The following is a 20,197-nucleotide window of genomic DNA, read 5'->3' as shown; positions in this document are numbered from 1 at the left end:
TATACTAGAGGCCTGGTGCACGAAATTCGTGCACAGGAGGTGTGTGTCCCTCAGCCCAGCCTGCACCCTCTCCAATCTGGGACCCCCTCGAGGGATGTCTGACTGCCCATGTAGGCCCGATCCCACTCCTACACAGGCAGTCGGACATCACTGGGATCGGGCTTACACAGGCAGTTGGACATCACTCTCACAATCCAGAACTGCTGGCTCCCAACTGCTTGCCTGCCTGCCTGCCTGATTGCCCCTAACCACTTCTGCCTACCAGCTTGATAACCCCCTAACCACTCCCCTGCCAGCCTGATAGAGGCCTCACTGCTCCCCTGCCGACCTGATTGCCCCTAACCACCCTCCCCTGCTGGCCTGGTTGCTCCCAACTGCCCTCCCATGCAGGTCTGGTCACCCCTAACTGTCCTCCCCTGCAGGCCTGGTCACCCCCAACTGCCCTCGCCTGTTGGCCCAGTCACCCTTAACTGCCCTCCCTTGCCAGCCTGGTGGCCCCTAAATGCCCTCCCATGCTGGCCTGGTTGCTCCCAACTGCCCTCCTCTGCAGGCCTGGTCGCCCCTAACTGTCCTCCCCTACAGGCCTGGTTGCCCCCAAATGCCCTTCCCTGCTGGCCCAGTCACCCCTAACTTCCTTCCCTTGCCAGCCTGGTCACCCCTAACTGCCCTCCCCTGCCAGCCCGATTGCCCCTAACTGCCCTCCCCTGATGGCCCAGTCACCCCTAACTGTCCTCCCTTGCCAGCCTGGTCACCCTAACTGCCCTCCCCAGCTGGCCTGGTTGCCCCCAACTGCCCTCCCCTCCAGGCCTGGTCCCCCCCCCCAATTGCCCTCCCCTGCAGGCCTGGTCCCCCCCAACTGCCCTCCCCTCCAGGCCTGGTCCCCCCCAACTGCCCTCCCCTGCAGGCCTGGTCCCCCCCCCCAACTGCCCTCCCTTGCAGGCCTGGTCCCCCCCAACTGCCCTCCCCTCCAGGCCTGGTCCCCCCCCTGCCCAACTGCCCTCCCCTGCAGGCCTGGTCCCCCCCAACTGCCCTCCCCTCCAGGCCTGGTCCCCCCCAACTGCCCTCCCCTGCAGGCCTGGTTCCCCCCCCCCCCCAACTGCCCTCCCCTGCAGGCCTGGTCCCCCCCCCCAACTGCCCTCCCCTGCAGGCCTGGTCACCCCTAACTGCCCTCCCCTGCAGGCCTGGTCCCCCCCAACTGCCCTCCCCTGCAGGCCTGGTTGCTCCCAACTGCCCTCCCCTTTTGGCCTGGTCACCCCTAACTGCCCTCCCCTGCCGGCCTGGTTGCCCCTAACTGCTCTCCCCTGCTGGCCTGGTCCTCCCCAACTGCCCTCCCCTGCTGGCCTGGTCACCTCTAACTGCCCTCCCCTGCTGGCTTGATTGCCCACAACTGCCCTCCCCTGCTGGCCATCTTGTGGTGGCCATCTTGTGTCCACATGGGGACAGCCATGTTGTGTGTTGGAGTGATGGTCAATTGGCATATTACCTCTTTATTATATAGGATAAGTATTAAGCTATCATGAGATTTTGGTACTTTTTAATTTTAATCCTCACTTGAGGATATTTTTTCCATTGATTTATTTATAGAGGGTGGGACAGGGGGAAAGAGAGAGAAACATAGATGTGAGAGAGACACATCTATTGGTTGCCTCCCGCATGTGCCCTGACTGGGGCCAGGATCAAACCTGCAACCCAGGTAAGTGCCCTTGACCGGGACTCGAACCCTCGTTCCTTCAGTGCGAGGGTCAATGCTCTAACCAGCCAGCAACACTGGCCAGAGTGAGATTTTGAGCATTGTTTTTTGGCTCTTGGTTGCTGCTTACTTGTATATTTTAATAACTACAAAAATTGTCTTTAATACATTTTCCTATAGTTAGAATAGTGTGATTATTCTGAAAAGTATCTTTCCTATTATATTTAGGAGACCATATCTTTTTATATTTACCTATGAGACATTTTTATTTCTTCATGTTTAGTAGTAGGAAATGGCTATTTCAGGAGCACCCCTAAAAAAAATTCCAATGTTTAAGCAGGAGGAATTACCATACATATTTTACCTTTGATTATAGATAGTATGTTTATTTACCAGTTTGCTATTTAACAGCATATTTCCTACCTCAAGATACCTAAGGACCTAGGTCCTATAGGAGTTATTGAGGATGTTGAAAGGAATCAGAGTCCATTTAAAAATCCAATTACTGTCTTAGTATAAATACATTAATTAGTAGAGTTAGAAATAGAAACTCATTGATGTTTCTATCTATCTCTCTCCCTTTCTCTCTGTAAAAAAGTCAATAAAATATATTTTAAAAAAAGAGGAGATTTAAAATATGTAATCGTTAGAGAATCTCACATGTATGTCAGTCCCTTGGGGATATGCTTGAGTCTGTTTTCTAGAGGAATTGTATCAGAATAACTCTATAGTCATCATTTGACTGTTTTCAAGACTTTTTAAAGGTAGTTGTATACATCTTATCCTAATATATAAAAAGCTAGGGGCCGTCATGACCTAAACAACCAGACAGACGACCAAATAGCAGGCTGGCGGCGGGAGGGAGCTGTGTGTTCATGTCCAAAATGACCAAACAAACGGTCACCAGGAGGTGAAAGAAGGCGAGGTGCCTCACACACGGTGGGAGGCGGGAGGAGGGAGGTGGGGAATTAGTCTTGTGGTGGGAGTCAGTCTGGGAAACTTTCTCAGACTTGCTTGGTGCTGGGACTGGATGCATCTGAGCTCACGGCAGGCTCCTCGGAGGTTCCTGGTGGCTGAGGGTGCAGAGCCGGAGTGCGGGCATGTGGGTATGTGCATGAGCATGGACCCAGGCAACCCACACTCACACGCCCGCACCCACACAGGGCCCTCAGCCGCGCCAGCCGTACCTCCCTAGACTTCACCCTCCATCCCGGATCCTCCTGGTCCTGCACCCGGTGGCCGGTCCCCGCCTAAGGTTTCTCAGTAATACAGTGTGCGGGATTCGGTAGTCAGGACTGGGAGTGATGGTGTGGTCTCCCCACCACCCACTGTCCCCACCCACCTGCCTGGGAAAAGGGACAGGGAAGGGTGCCCGGGGGCTCTTACCGCTCAGGGCTGGTGGGAACTCGGCCAGAGGGGGACACGGCTGAGCTGCCCCACCCTGCCCCATGGCCTGCCCAGGGCTGGCCCCGCCCTGTGTGCCCCGGAGCGCAGAGGGCATCTGGGCGCACCCCTTCTCCAGCCGGGAAGGTCCCCGTTGAGCTTCCACCTCCCTGGGAAACTGCTTTTCCAGCTCTGTCCCCGTGGGAGAGCCATAGGGGCGCCAGATCCCTTTCCTTCCTTCAAAAGTGCCCTGAAAAGCATGCAAACAGCTATGCCAGGAAGGGGTCGCTTAAGTTCAGCAAGAGTTTGCGATTTGCCAAAGGCGCGTTGAACAGTTTTCTCTTACCCAGTTTGTGGGAGTGTAATCTGCTTTAAAACCCATGGACTAAACAAACAGAAGCACTTTCTAGAAAGTCAATTTGGAAATGTGGATCAAAATTCAAGTGAATTTGCTTTGGGCCAGGAGTTCCATGTCTGTGAATGTGTCCTAAGTAAACAGTCAAATAGACAATTATGTTTACTGTAGTTGTTGATGCCAGGGAAAACCGGAAACAACCTGCCCCACAATAAAGGGTTAGTGAAGTAAACCATAGTAATGTCAAACAGTCAGGGATAACACTGTAGCCATTAAAAATTATGTCTGTACATCCAATTAGTTGACATGAAAAGAAGGCCATAGCCAAATATTAAGTGGAGGGCAGGGAAGCTCAGAACAGTGCATGTACACTGAGTGGCCAGATTATTATGACCACCTGATGTTTGTAGGCAAATTAGCCATACACTGCATCGTATGGGATATGGAAGCCGAAGGCCTGTTCGAACACCTTTGCTGTCTGCAGTTACCAAGATAAAACGTCTCTAATTCACACAGGAACACAAGGATTGGACAGTCGAGCATTGGAAAAAAGTCATTTGGTCCGATGAATCACGTTTCCAGTTGCATCATGCAGATGGCAGAGTGAGAATTTCATGGAAACAGCATGAAAGCATGCACCCTACATACATGAGTACAACCCTTCAAGCTGGTGGGGGCAGTGTTATGGTTTGGGGCATGTTTTCCTGGCATGATTTGGGCCCTTTAATTCATGTGGAACAATGTCTGAATAGCACAACATACCTAAGTATCATTGCTGATCATGTTCATCCTATCATGTTGATGGCGTATCCCAATGAAGATGGCTTCCAACAAGACAATGCGCCATGCCACGGTGCTCATATTGTGCAGGAGTGGTTTCAAGAATTTTACCTTGCTTAGGTGGCCCACACAATCACCAGATCTCAATCCGATTGAGCATTTGTGGGATGAAGTTAAAAGAGCCATCAGGCAGCTGGTTCCACAACCATCAAATCTCACAGAACTGGACAGTGCTACATCAGGCATGGTGTCAGATTCCTTGCATCACCTTTCAACATCTCGTGGAGTCAATGCCAAGAAGAATCACTGCAGTATTGAAGGCAAAAGGTGGCCCAACGAAGTACTGATGGGATGGTCATAATAATCTGGCCACTCAGTGTATATTTATATGTATGTATATTTTATATGTCAGGGAAATAATAGTTTTAAAAACAGTGATTCTTCCTGAGCTCTGCAATTGTGAGTGTTAGCAAATTGTTTTTCAGGTGTGACAGGTGTCCTTTGGTGTCCCATACACACAGACATCCTTGCCTGTGGGACAGCCTGAACCTTTGCCGCACCTGCTCCTCTCTGCTGTGGCAACGGCCCAATCAGACATTCCCTTTTATAGGGCTGGTTTCCTTTTCTCCTTTGCCCAAACCACGCCTTTCCAACAAAAGAATATTAACCAAGCAATCCTAAAAACAAGTTTTGTTACCGACTGCAACTTATGCCCTTTTACGCAAATGTTGTTGCTTTCAAGCCTACCAGGTTGTATTTCAAAACTTTTATTTTTCTGCAACTGGACCATTTTTTTATTCACTTAAAATATTCTGGAGTATTTTAAATTCATATAGAAAAGTAGAGAATAATATGACAAATATTTATCTTCTATACTAATAAAAGGGTAATATGCTAATTAGACCGGGCATCTTCCAGACATTCTTCCTGAAAAAAGCCACAGTGGTGGGGGCCAACGCTGAGGCGGTTAGGGGCAACCAGGCTGGCTGGAGAGGGCAGTCAGGGGCGACCAGGCAGGCCGATAGGTGAGCGGTTAGGAGCCAGTGGTCCCAGATTACGAGAACGATGTCCGACTGCCGGTTAAGGCCCGATCTCCGTGGGATCGGGCCTAAACCGGCAGTCAGACATCCCCTGAGGGGTCCCAGAATGGAAAGGGTGCAGGCTGGGCTGAGGGCCCTCCCCCCACACACACACACCCGTGCATGATTTTGTGCACCGGGCCTCTAGTCCTATATAATAAAAGCCTAATATGCTAAGTGTCTGGTCGACTGGTCAGCCATTCAATCAAAGTGTAATATGCTAATGATATGCTGAGGCTGCTCAACTGCTTGCTATGACATGCACTGACCACCATGGGGCAGAAGCTCCAACCAGTAGGTTAGCTTGCTGCTGGAGCCCTCCCACAGTCCCACCCTGGCTGGCCAACCTCCCGTGTGCACCGGTGGGGTCCCTTGGCCTGGCCTGCTCCCTCTCGCAATCTGGGACCCCTTGGGGGATGTCGGAGAGCCAGTTTTCGCCCGATCCCGCAGGCCAGGCCGTGGGACCCCACTGTTGCATGAGTTCATGCACCAGGCCTCTAGTTTCTTATATTAACAAAACCTTGCCTTTTCCTTGATTCTAGAGTCTCAGTCAGGTTTCAAGATTCATTCTTTTAGGATTCCAGTAGTGCAAGCATGTCAAACATGCTTGCTGTAGTGTATATAGCTCTTAGTGATTCTTGATTTCTCTGTCCTTAAGGTGTTTTGTCTTTTCAGTCTTCCTATGCTAGGAGGTCATGGAATAAGAGATTTCCTTTCAATCTTGGCCATTTCCCAGCTGAAATGGATGTTTCTAAAGTACTTCCAGGACTTGCAGACAAAAGGGGAAGATAAGCAATGCAAAAGGGACCTTAAGCAAGGTTTCTTTTTGTTAAATACTGAACATTGAATTCACATTTGTATTGGAGATGAAAAGCGTACAAGATTTCACAACTACCAGTATTCTTAATACTTAGTAAGATACAAATTTATGCCAGTTGAGGTTCAGGACCTCAGAATACTTAAATACTTAAATTAGCAGTGGATTTCATGTCTTTGTCTTAGCCAATGATTTTCTGATTTTACCAGCCTTAGTGCTTTGACCCTGAATTTTTTGCATTGTCTCAGTCGTTAGTTAATAAGACTTCAGCTACAATTTTGAAAGCTTATCAAAATGGGTAAACGATAAAATATGGTGCATTTCTGTTGTAAAAATTAAGTGCTAGCCCCAGCTGGTGTGGCTCAGTTGGTTTGGCCTCTTCCTGTGTACCAATGGGTTGCCGGTTGATCTCCAGTCCAGCCACATGCCTGGTTTGTGGGCTTGATGGCCGGTTGCGTGCTTGATGCCCATTGGGGAGTGCAGAAGGCAGCGGATCTATGTTACGCTCTCACGTCAGTGTCCCTCCCTCCTCCCCTCCCCCCATCCCCTTCCTTTCTCTAAAAATCAAATAAATAAAATTTAATTAAGAAAAATAAAATAAAATTAAGTCCTAAAAGACCGTGAGATATTTCTTGGGCATTGATACAGAGTAAAATTTCTTCTTATGCTATAAATTTAGAATTTATTATCGATATAGGTAAGAGTTGTCTTTCACTGGTACATGTGCACTGTTTTGTTTCTTTGTCTATCTTGGCTAAGATAATCCTTTTCAAGCTGTAAATTCTAGATCTTATAACTAATTAATTCAGACACTAACAGTCTTCAGTTTCATTGGAAAGCACAATGACTTTAAGCCAGTGCTACGCTACCTTTATGCTTTTCCATTTAGAATGGCTAAACATGGTAAGCAACACAAGACATGAAATACTGAATTATTTAAAATAAATCAAGTCTTTTACTTTTGTACCTTTAGTGTAAAGAAATGTATTTCCTTTAAAGTTAGGTTTATTGAGGTACAATTTATATGCTGTGTAGTTCTTTGAGTTTTAACAAATGTATATAGTATTGCCCTGGCTGGTTTGGTTCAGTGGATAGAGCATCAGCCTGCGTTCTGAAGGGTCCCCGGGTTTGATTCCAGTCAAGGGCACATGCCTGGGTTGCAGGCTTGATCCCCAGTAGGGGCAGCCAATCAGTGATTCTCTCTCATCATTGATGTTTCTATCTCTCCTTCTCCCTTCCTCTCTGAAATCAATAAAAATAAATATATTTTAAAAAAATGTATACAGTATTGTAACTATGACCACTACAATCAAGCTATAGCAGCAATTTTCAACTGGTGTGCCACAATTTTTAAAACATGCAATACCTGATTAGTCAGGGGCACTGACCTCTTTTCCCTTAGACTAGTGGTTCTCAACCTTTCTTTTTTTTTTTTTAAATATATTTTATTGATTTTTTACAGAGAGGAAGAGAGAGATAGAGAGTTAGAAACATTGATGAGAAAGAAACATCGATCAGCTGCCTCTTGCACACCCCCTACTGGGGATGTGCCCGCAACCAAAGTACATGCCCTTGACCGGAATTGAACCTGGGACCCTTGAGTCCGCAGGCCAACGCTCTATCCACTGAGCCAAACCGGTTTCGGCGGTTCTCAACCTTTTTATTTTTATTTTTTTTGGTTCTCAACCTTTTTAATGCCGCAACCCTTTAATACAGTTCCTCATGTTGTGGTGACCCCCAACCATAAAATTATTTTCGTTGCTACTTCATAACTGTAATTTTGCTACTGTTATGAATCATAATGTAAAGACTGTGTTTTCCGATGGTCTTAGGCGACCACTGCTGTAGAGCCTAAGACCATCCGAAAACACAGATATTTACATTATGGTTCATTAACAGTAGCAAAATTACAGTTATGAAGTAGCAACGAAAATAATTTTATGGTTGGGGGTACCACAACATGAGGAACTGTATTAAAGGGTCACAGCATTAGAAAGGTTGAGAAACCACTGCCTTAGACTGTAAAAAAAAAAAAAAAGACAATGGCGCAACACTACAATAGCCTTTCAATGTGAATGAATAAAAATTATGTATTTTTAGCTATTTTTTTTGTCAGATTGACAAAAATATTATTTTTTGGTTTATTGCAGAATTTTAGTAAATTAGCTTATGTGTGCCATAAAAAGTTGAAAATCACTGAACTATAGAACAGTTCCATGATCCCCCAAAATTTCCTTGTGCCTCTTTGTAGTCAACTTCTACTCCCAGCCATTGGTAACCAATGATCTTTCCCCCCCTATAATTTATCTTTTCAAGAGTATCATCATAAATAAAGTTCTTTAAATTGTGGTAAAATGAATATAAAATTTGCTATTTTTTAATTTAGTGTTATTAAGTACATTTATGATGTGCAACCATCACCACTATCTAGTTCCAGAACTTTCCATCACTAAATGGGAAACCTGTATCCATTAAACAATCACTGCATTCTCCCTTCTTCCCAGCCCCTAGCAACTATAAGCCTCCTTTCTCTATGGATTTGCCTGTTGCGCATATTTCATATAAATGGAATCGTACAATATATAGCCTTTTGTGCCTGGCCTCTTGCTTAGCATAATCTTTTCAAGGTTCATCCATATTGTAGCAGGTATCAGTACTTTATTCCTTTTTATGGTTGAACTAGGGGCCCAGTGCACAAATTCATGCACCTTGAAAGGAACTGTGGGCCACGAGGCTGCAGTAGGCAAGGGGCGGGTCTTGGCCCATCCTCTGTGCCCCCACCTGGCCCCTCCTGCCACAGTCCCCAGTCCCCTGTCTGCCCGCAGCCCGGCTCCCATGCGCTGACAGTGCAGGCCCTGCTCGCACCTGCTGACAGCGTGGAGAGATTGAGGCTGATACCAGGAGCGGGTGCAAGTGGGGCCGGCACCATCAATGGGTACTAGCGGCAGCTGCTGCCCTGATGCCCTCATGAGCAGGGGGAGGTGGAGAAGCCCTCAGAGGCGATCAGAGCCAGCAGCTGCTGCTTGCACCCGCTGTTGGCGCCGAGCGATTGGGACTGGTGCCAGGCACTGGCAGTGGGTGCAAGCGGCGACTCCAGCGCCGGCTGCGGGTGCAAGTAGGGCCAGAGCTGGCAGTGGGTGCAAGCAGGGCTCTGGCACCAGCAGCGGGTGTGAGTGGGGCCGGCGCTGGCAGCAGTTGCGAGCGCCGGGCAGGACTGTAGCATGCGGGAGCAAAGAATTTTCAGCAACCACCAGAGGCTCGCCCCAATGACAGCAACCGGCGCCCTTCCTTGGTCTGGTGCCCCCACTCACCTGCTCCACCATCTGCTGCAGTCGATACCTGCCATGTTTCACACACGCCCACTGGTGGTCGGCGCAAGTCATAGTGACCGGTTGTTCAGGTGTTCCGCCATTCGGTCTATTTGCATATTAGCCTTTTATTATATAGGATAATATTCCATTGCATAGATATACCACTTTTGTTCATCCATTCATCCTTTTTTTTTTTTTAATAAAATCTTTATTGTTCAGATTATTACAATTGTTCCTCCCCCCCCCCCCCATATCTCCCCTCCACCCGGTTCCCACCCCACCCTCTGCCCTTACCGCTCCCTCCCACTATCCTCATCCATAGGTGTACGATTTTTGTCCAGTCTCTTCCCGCACCCCTCACACCCATTTCCCCCCCGCCCCGAGAATTGTCAGTCCACTTCCTTTCTATGCCTCTGATTCTATTATATTCACCAATTTATTCTGTTCATCAGATTTTTTATTCACTTGATTTTAGATTCACTTGTTGATAGATATGTATTTGTTCATAATTTTTATCTTTACCTTTTTTCTTCTTCCTCTTCTTAAAGAATACCTTTGAACATTTCATATAATACTGGTTTGGCGGTGATGAACTCCTTTAGCTTTTTCTTATCTGTGAAGCTCTTTATCTGACCTTCAATTCTGAATGATAGCTTTCCAAGATTAGTGGATTGGTAGAAGAGACTGAGCAAACCTTTAAAGGCTCCTGAAATAATAGGACCAGAGAGGTGGGAAGAAATAAGAGTATAACATCCCATAAACCAAAGAAAGGGAAGAATCCAGTTACTTTAAATTCTCAGGATCTGAGCACATAGGAATCTTGTAAGAATGTTTTAAAATGGTTTTTATTCGGCTCACCGCATTCCTCTCTGCAAGGCACCTTTGTGCAGGCCACAACCTGCTCAACCCTGTTCAGCAGCACTGTGAAAGCTGCTGAGAGGATGAGTAAGATGATGCCTGGATTATATCTTGGATTTGGAGGTCATAGATGGTTTTGCCAAAAGTGATGGTATAGAAATTGGATCAGTGAGGATTGAGGAGCTAGTAGAGGTGAAGAAATGGGAGTGGAGAGTAGAGACAACTCGTAGTTTGACTGCAGAGAGCGAAGGTAGATTGTTGGTGGAGGGATATGTGGGATTGATGAATTTTTTATGGTGTTTAAAAATTTTGTTTTGTTTTGTTAATCTTCACTGGAGGAGTGAGGATATTTTTCCCATTGATTTAAAATATATATATATATATATATATATATATATATATATATATATATATGTATGTTTCATTTTTTTTTTTTACAGAGAGGAAGGGAGAGGGATAGAGAGTTAGAAACATTGACGAGAGAGAAACATTGATCAGCTGCCTCCTGCACACCCCCTACTGGGGATGTGCCCGTAACCAAGGTACATGCCCTTGACTGGAATTGAACCTGGGACCCTTCAGTTTGCAGGCTCAAGCTCTATCCATGGAGCCAAACCGGCTAGGGCTGAGTTTTTTTTTGTGTGTGTGTTTTTTAAGAGAGTGGAAAGGAGCGGGGTAGAGGAAAGAGAGAAACATCAATGGGAGAGAGACACATTGATTGGTTGCCTCCCTCATGTGCCCTGACTCGGGGTGGGGATGGAACCTGCAACCCAGGTACGTGCCCTTGACCAGGAATTGAACCCACAACCTTCCAGTGTGCTGGCTAGGGCTGTTTTTGTGTTTTTAAAGAAGAGACATTAGAAAGTTATATATTTAAGGAGAGGATTCAGTTTGGTGGGAAAACTTAAGAGATGGAAGTAGATGAAGTTGTAATCAAGGCCTCTAGAATTGGATGCAGGTGAGAGTTTGTGAGTGTGAGTGAGACAAAATGTGTGGAGGCAGTTACAGTATTTTGGAATCTGAAGAGAATGGGGAAGTTCTAGATAATGCATGTAGCAAATGGGAGATGAACATTGAAGTACCTGAGAATGTGGTGATTACTGATGGATGATGGATAATTGATAATTGGGTTTATCCATGGTTGGATTTTGCCAGATTGGTGTGAGGGAAATATTAAAGGAGGTTTAGGGGATTGGCAAGAGTGTTATTGAAATGATAGAGTAGCCCTACTCGGTTTGACTCAAGTGGATAGAGCGTATGGACCAAAGGGTCCCAGGTTCGATTCTGGTCAAGGGTACATGCTTGGGTTGTGGGCTCTATCCCCAGAAGGGGGTGTGCATGAGGCAGCCAATCAATGATTCTCTCTCATCATTGATGTTTCAATCTCTCTCTCCCTCTCCCTTCCTTTCTGAAATCAATAAAAATATGAGAAAAAAATGATAGACCATGAAATCTACCATGGTTAAAAAGGAATGAAGAAGGAACAAAGTACATAGACTGGGAAAAAGTAGAAAGAGTCACTGGAATTAAAGTTACTAAAAAAAATTTAGAGTGGTATTGAGAAAGACTGTGAGTAGACAGTTGTCTAAAGCAAGTCATTGGAGCATTGAGCAAGGTGAACTGAAAAGAATGGGTGGGATTTTTTTTTTTTTTTTAATTTCTTTATTGATTAAGGTGTCACATATTTGTCCTCATCCCCCCATTCCCATCCCACCCCTCTCCCCACGCATGCCCCAATCCCCTGTTGAACTTAACCGTTGGATAGGCTTATATGCATGCATACAGGTCCTTTGGTTGAACTCTCCCCCTCCCCCCACCCTCCCCCTACCCTCCCCTATCCTCCCTCTGAGGCCCGATAGTCCGATCGATGCCTCCTTGCTTCTGGTTCTGTTCTTGTTCCTCAGTCTATGTTGTTCCTCATTTCCTCTAGATGAACGAGATCAAATGTCACTAGATATATACTAATAAGAACTGAATGTGAGACGAGCAATAATATTTATGCTGACAGGCAAATGAATCAATCTGTAGCGAGCTTCCCCCTGGACCAACAGTTCTTTTGAGACCCAATTGGATTTTTTTTTAATTGATTGATTGGCTGATTGATTTTTTAGAGAGAGGGAGGTCGATGTGAGAGAGCAACATTGGCTGCCAACTGTACGTGCCCCATGAATACGCAACCTAGGCATGTGCCCTGACCAGGAATCGAACCTACAACCTTTCAGTGCATAGCATGACGGTCCAACCAACTGAGTCACTGACCATGGCGGGTGTATGGCATTTTAGAGATCATAAGTGAAAGTTCCTACTTTTTGGTAGGAACAGTTTCGGTGAAGTGCTGACAGTGGAACACAGATTACAGATAGTTGAAAAATGAGTGAAGGCAAGGAAGATAAATTTTTCTCAAGAGATTTGTCTATGAAGAGTCGAGAGACAAAGTAAAGACTAGAGAGTTCTTATTATATGCTGACTAGAGGCCCGGTGCATGAAATTCATGCACGGGGGCGGGAGGGGGGGTCCCCTCAGCCCAGCCTGGACCCTCTCCAATCCGGGACGCCTCAAGGGATGTCCAACTGCCTGGGATTGGGCGGAAACCGGCAGTTGGACATCCCTTACACAATCTGGGACTGCTGGCTCCTAACTGCTCACCTGCCTGATCGCCCCTAACTGTCGCCCCGCCAGCCTGATCACCCCTAACCGCCTCTGCCTGCCAGCTTGATCGCCCCTAACTGCCCCCTCACTGGCCTGGTCTCCCCCAACTGCCTCCCCCCCCCCACCGGCATGGTCGCCCCCAACTGCCCCCCTTGCCGGCCTGGTCGCCCCACACAGCCTGCTGGTCAGTTGTTGGGTCATCCCTCACTAACCCCCCCTGCCGGCCTGGTCACCCCATGCAGTCTGCTGGTCAGTCGTTTGGTCGTCCCTCGATAACCCCCCTGCCAGCCTGGTCACCCAATGCAGCCTGCTATTCGGTTGTTACTGTGAGGGCATTGTGACCAATTTGCATATTACCCTTTTATTAGTATAGATGATGTGTTAAAGAAAAGGGGGAGATCCCAGGCATATCTTAGAAGATAGGGGGAATGTGTGGATCCAGAGGGTTGCTGTAGATACGAGGTGTACCTGTTCCATTATGTAAGGGTGATAGAAAGGCTGTGTGTGCAGATGTAGGTGAATTTGTGGATGTATTGGAAAGAAGTTGGCAGCAGTCTCGGAGTGTTGAAGAACTCTAAAGTTAGACCTGAGTTTGAGTTCTTCCTCTTGCCATTTACAAGCTGTGCACCTTTAGGTCAGTAATGGAACGATAGTTACCTCATCTGTAAGATGGTAACTGATAGGATTATGTTAAGGGTTATAATAAATGTATGTAAACTGCTTGGTAAGTTGCCTACCAGACATGTAGGAGCTCAAAATTATTAGCTCTAATTGAGAATGCTATAGAATGGTTTGTTCACCAGGGGTTTTCTAATGAAGCAGGGATCTGTAAGGTCATCCACGGACAGTGCTGGGAAAAGGAGGAAGGTACAGAAAGTTTGAAAACTGTTTTGGAAAGGTGAGACCCCCCTGGGTAGGGAAATGTGCACAGCATTGAAGACACAGTTGTCAGAACTACATGGCAGTGGTGTGTTCACCAACCTTTTCACTGAAGACAATTGTGCACCCAAAGCAAAGGTTAAGATCCAATGTAGTGCCCTCCTAGAGTTAACTTGCTTTGTTTCTCCCTCTGGTTAGTTTGATTAGAAGTCTGCCATTAGAGGGTGTATGAGATTCCTTGGAAGGGAAATAAACTACAGCAGGTCCTTGAATAATGTTTTGGTATAATGTCCATAAGATACCATAGGATCTTATCTCTTACTTATATCAATTAGGTAATATTGGTTTTGTTATATGTCATTTCACTTAAAGTTGCAGAACCTATTGACAGTGTTAAATGAGGACTTCCTGCACTGAAAGTCAGTTCTTTATTATGTTTGCTAAAGATACTATTAAAAAAAAATGTAGTCTTTAAATTATGGATTAAAATATACTCAGTGGTTTTAAATATAGGTGCAGAGTTAGAGGGGGCATGATCCATAAGACCACCTTTATTTCTGACACCAGTTGCGAGTTGGGAGGACTAGGATAATTCACCAGAACTTAAAGATCTTATTGAAATCTTATACTCATGGTTTACAGGTTTTTACAGCTAAAGGATATCGATTAAAATCGGACAGTATAGGAAAGTTGTAAATGTGGAGCATCCAGTTGTTTCCCTGTGGAGTTGTGAACAGTATTACTTTCATGGTATTGATGCATTACAATAAGCGTGGAGTATTAACCCCAGCTTTGGGTGTCCAGAATTTTTATTGGGCTCCATGATTGACTGCCCACATGGCTGAATTTAGTCTCCAGCCCTTCTGGAGATTGAGATGATTCATGTGACTGAAATCCCTTACCATAAAATGACATTTTCTGGTGTGGCCCTAAACCCTGGTGAACAGTAACACTCTTATTAGGTATGACGTTCCAAGAGTTTAGAGATTAACTTCCAGGTAAAGGCTAGACCTCTCTTTGGGAAAGGTAAAAGGTCTTACAAGTTTACAATAAATGTATTTTTGTATTTTGAGTCCACAGTGGCTATTTAGTTGAGAGTTTGAGTAATACTTAAAAATTGGTAACAAAGAACCTATTTATAGACACTTAATACTTAAGGAGCTAAGGAAATTTTATCAAGAATTTATATAAAGTTAATATTTTTTAATATTGTAAAACTGATGTTTCATTTACAAGTTTGGCATGATGGTTCAATTCTGTTTCATTAAATTTGAACTTACTATTTTCTCCTATGAGAAGAGTTTCATGTAATGAAATCCCTGAGCCTCCCAAATGAAATTTTTAGCCCTAGACTCATTTTAGAGTAGTGTTTCTAATGTGAAAGTGATGTACACAAGGCCCAAGGTTATGCATAGTTTCACCTTTTTTCTTATTCCTCATGAAAGCATGTCTGAATCCAGGTGAGTAAGAGACATCACAGGGATAACCTTGAATTTATATCTAAAAAAGGTAAATCACTTTCAAATGATATTAACTGTTAGTATGAAAAACTTGGCATATTCTATAACTGCTTTGTGACAGTGACACTATCTTTGAGTACCATTGCTTTAGCAGGGGTGGGGAACCTTTTCTCTGACAAGGGCCATTTGGATATTTATAACATAATTTGCTTAATATAATACCCTTAATATAAATTTATGTTGCTATGAAAAAAGCTTCTAGATTTATTGAATTTCAAGTCACGCCTGTGGTTGCTGTGGCAGGGCCAGACCAAATGATTTCGCGGACCTTATATGGCCCGTGAGCTGCACCTTCCCCACCCCTGCTTTAGAGAACAAATGCATTCCCACCTCATTGGCTTTAGTACAATCTTATTTCCTGGTTGATACCCATTACAAATTAGATCTCACCATGAATGCAAAATCCCTTAATAACCCTACTTAAAAACAACTTGAAGCAATATGATGCTTATTCCCCTGGCACCACCAGGTGTGGTGTTTGCATCAAGTCATTTCAGGGTGCTTTATGGAAATGCTTCCTGATAGGGAATTCCCTGGCTTCATACTTCCAGAATGGTTCTTTTTCTTTTCTTTTCTTTTCTTTTCTTTTCTTTTCTTTTCTTTTCTTTTCTTTTCTTTTCTTTTCTTTTTTCTTTTCTTTCTTTTCCGGTTATTCTTTATAATGCTTATAAGAACTGGACCACATTTATCCAGGAGATACTATCCTGTAATACATGATGGATTGTTGATTTGAGGTCTGAGGATTTGGGTCATTCAAAAATGAATGACTCCTCAGATTTGTTACATTTTCTATATACTGAGAATAGACCACTAAAATGAGCGGTAACTATATTTGCATGTGATTTGTATGTTATAAGGAACATTTAAATTTTTCTATATATTAAACTTTTGGGGGTTGCCTGCTTAAGCCTCTCTATCCTCTGAGGCACAGAGTGGCTTTCCATTTCAATTTTTGCTTCAACATATGAAACCTAGAGGGCCATAGTTTGACTAAAAGCACCTAATCCATGAATGATATTTGCTTCATGTGTGAACAACAAATGTTTTAACCCACTGCCTTCACTAATATTGTAACTACTGTCTTACAGATTGACTTGATGCAAAACATCACAAAGGCTCCATATTATACAGTATGCGATTTTTGAGGTATGAGCTTTAGAAACTTACCTCTCGTGTGGCATGTACATCAGGCTTTAACTTCAGTTTAATCATTTTGGGGAAATTTATGCATTTCTTTTTTTCTCTCCATAATATTTTTAGAGTATTAAAGGGGCTATGGAGGTATTTTTGGATCCTTGCTCTAGGATTCTTAGTCTCAAAAGATACATTTTCTTTTATCACTATATTGAGATACTAATTCTGGCAGATGATAGCTTTTTCAGCCCTTATAACTAGCTTAACATTTATGCCTGCCTCTTTGAGTTCAAATCTGCATTTCCTATTTTGTGCCTTTGATTGCCTCATTTTAAGTGTTCATTTCTCTTCTTTAACAGTTTTCTGTTTATTGGACTAGGATAATCTTGTTGGTGATTACAGCCTGATACTGACTTTTTTTTTTTTGAGACCTAAGCAGTCTAGAAATTATAAAATAGAGATCTTGTGTAAATGCTGAACCATTTGTGCTTTTGTGTTCAGAATACCAGTAACTTGAATTCTGGTTGGAAATGTTTTAATGAGTTAGTATTAAAAAAACTTGGCAATTAGGGAGTTTTTAGACAGTGGTTCTACCCTAGTGAATATTTTGATTTATATCTCTGAAAACCCAAATTCTGGGGGTGGAGGGGAATCTTGGTGGTCATAACTCATGGAATTTTAAAAACCTGTATTTCTAACAAATTGGGAAGTCACTCCTGTTTCTTGTGTGGTTGTTTTTGTGTGTGTGTTTTTTTGTGTGTGTTTTTTTCAATTTAGTTTGAAATCAGTACTCATTAGTCAGAAATGTATTTGTTGGTAGGAGTAGATTGCTTAATTTCTTCAATGAAGAACTTAGAAGCTGCTGTATATTGAGCATAAGAACTTATTTTTATTGTCGTCATATGTTCATGAACTACTTATACATTATTTGTTAGACTGGAAACCTTGAGTTAATTTAGTACTATGATAATAGAGCGTATGTACACTGTAAGCTGAGTATTTCTTAAGAATTCATCTTCTTATTTAAGCCTCACAACAACCTTCCATATTAGATAGGTATTACCTCTATTTTAAGCCAGAGACAACCAAGGCTTGGCGATTAAGTACCTTGTGCAAAGTCATACGTACTTTTTCGGTGCTGGAGCTGGGATTTGAGACCAGATCTTTTTTTAGATCTGTATTTTCTACTGCTTTAAGTCTACTGCTATGCTACCAGAAAATAATACAAATATTTAACTCTTAAGGGAAATATATGTGATACATAAACATAATGAAAAGGAAATTCAGATATTTAAATATTAGTAGACCTCATTTATCTAGGTGTTTCAGAATTATTTTACTTCATTCATTTCCTAATAACTTTCTTTCCCAGGTTGTGTTAGATGCCAAACATACAGAAAGTTCAAAACCTGTTAGAAAAGCTCATATGCTCTCTTTTATTTTTCAATTCCCTTTATTTATTTTTTTCTTTTTTCAATTCCCTTTAAATTAATGGTATGTTATGGATTATTATAGGTGAATATTTAATGTGCTATTTTTGGATACATGGGGAATGTTTTTACATTAGTTTTTTAAAAAAGTCCTCATGCTCCATTTTGTGTTAACGGTACTTATAGACTTAGTATACTTAGAAAATATCCTCATACATTTTTCTTGAAATTTCATTGATTTTGTTTTCCCATATGTTGAAAGTACTGAGCTTTGTCTAGCAATTAATGAACCCTATATGTTTGAAGAAGATACTCCATTATGAAGTCTTAGTTCTTCTAGTATGCTAGGGTTACAGAATTTTAACAAGTTTCAAATTGAGAGCCTTTAGGAATAATGTAAACTTATGACACTTAGGTATCCAAGTTTAATTGGACTTATTGTTTGTATTCTATATTAACAAATGGTTACAGAAATACAGATCAGGTGTCTGATTGAGCCTGTGCAAAGTTTCATGTTTAGTATTTTTGTGGGTGAGGGCAATAAAAGGATGATAACTAAATTAAATATATTTACAAACACTGCAGTCATTTTTATTAATGGGGTAGGGTCATGGGGATTGAGAAATAGAGTAGCTTCTGCTCTTGTCATTGTCCTTAATTTTTCCAAATAATTATGAGTTCAGAAGGTGTTTTCAGTAAGTATCATAAAAGTGATTTATTTTCCAAAAGGCCGTTCTTTTCAGAAGAAATATCAGCAGGAGAGGAACGTTTTAAAATGTTGCCATATGGTATGTAGTGTTGTCTTATTTGATACTTTATGATTGATGCTTGGAAGAATAAGGTTCATGAGAAATTATCAAGCTTAGCTCCCTATTTTACTGATGAGGACATTGAGGCATAGAGCTGATCCTTGGATAAGGACACTAATTTTTACCCTAGAACTGTACCCCTCACTTATTAATATTCAAGTATCCAGGCTTATCCTGAATAATGCTTGATTTTTTAAAAAAATATTGATTAAATTTAGAGAGATATAGGAAGGGAGAGAGAGAACGAGAAACATTGATTTGCTGTTCCGCTCATTTATGCATTCATTGGTTGATTCTTGCATGTGCCTCACTGGGGATTAATCCTGCAGCCTTGGTGTATCAGGACGATGCTCTAACCAACTGAGTTACCCGTCCAGAGCTGACAATGCTTGATTTTTATATAGATTATGAACTGCAACCTTCAAACTTAGCTTTATTGGGTTCCTGATATCTTTCATTTTCCTCACTTTTTAGAATTTTAATAGATATTTTTTATAGTTAAGGAATCTTCGGTGGAGCTTTCAATATTGCAATTCATTAGAATAATCTTACTTTGCACCTAATGTGTTCTTTCCTTATATCCATCCCACTGAACTTGCTTTCAAATGTCATTCTGTAATTTATTTTCCATCAAATAAGTTACACATTCAGGTGAGAGAGAGAATGCCATATTGCCGTGAGGCAGTACTTTAAAAGTATTTTGGGCCCAGCTGGCATGGCTCAGTGGTTGAGCATCGACTTATGAACCAGGAGGTCACTGTTCGATTCCTGGTCAGTGCACATGCCCAGGTTGTGGGCTTGATCCCCAGTGTGGTGCATGCAGGAGGCAGCCAATCAGTGATTCTCTCTCATCATTGATGTTTCTCCCACCCCACCCCCCACTCCTCTCTGGAAAATAAACAAATAAATATAATATAAATAAATAATTTGGTAAAACTTTGCAACTGCCTCATATGTTGCTATTGTTTTTTATAACTGGGAAGATTAATTTTTCCCACCAATTAAATCTCCCCTGGGAGAAAGAACTACTTCTTTTACCTCCTGCTCCTTCCTCTCCCTCTTCTTCTCTCTCTAGGTGGTACTTACTCTATGGTTGCCTTGGTATCACCTTGGCTTTCAGAGGCCATGTCTTCCACTGAGTTCATAATTTAGGGATTCACTTCCAGCTATGCTCTCAGATTAGCTCTCCTCTCACCAAGTAGTCTTTTTTTGTTGTTGTTTAAGGTATTACAAATAGTAGTACATATGTCTCCCTTTTCTTTCTTTCACCAAGTAGTCTTGAAAGCAGGATCACAATCCTCTAAAGTCTTAACAGGAAGTCCTGAGTCCTCCCCATGAAGTGCAGGATCTAAGAGCTACTCGGAACGCTAAACTCTGGCCCTCCTTCTGCCATATCACTCTATGCCACTGTCTACAATTGACAGGGTCACTTCCCAGATAGGCAAAGGTAATGGGCAACTGAAGATAAATCCTTCCATATTCCTAAACATGAATCAGACAAAA

General features: G+C 43.1%; 1 protein-coding gene across 1 annotated transcript in view; it reads left to right on the top strand.

The window, feature by feature from the left end:
* Nucleotides 1-20,197, top strand: part of SMG1 (SMG1 nonsense mediated mRNA decay associated PI3K related kinase) — a 117,153-nt gene that overhangs the window by 15,424 nt on the left and 81,532 nt on the right. The window lies entirely within an intron of this gene.

This window comes from Eptesicus fuscus, chromosome 4 (genome assembly GCF_027574615.1).
Source record: "Eptesicus fuscus isolate TK198812 chromosome 4, DD_ASM_mEF_20220401, whole genome shotgun sequence".
In the NCBI taxonomy this organism is placed as follows: Eukaryota; Metazoa; Chordata; class Mammalia; order Chiroptera; family Vespertilionidae; genus Eptesicus; species Eptesicus fuscus.
Note: the sequence above shows the minus strand (reverse complement) of the source record. Positions and strands in the feature narration are given on the sequence as shown.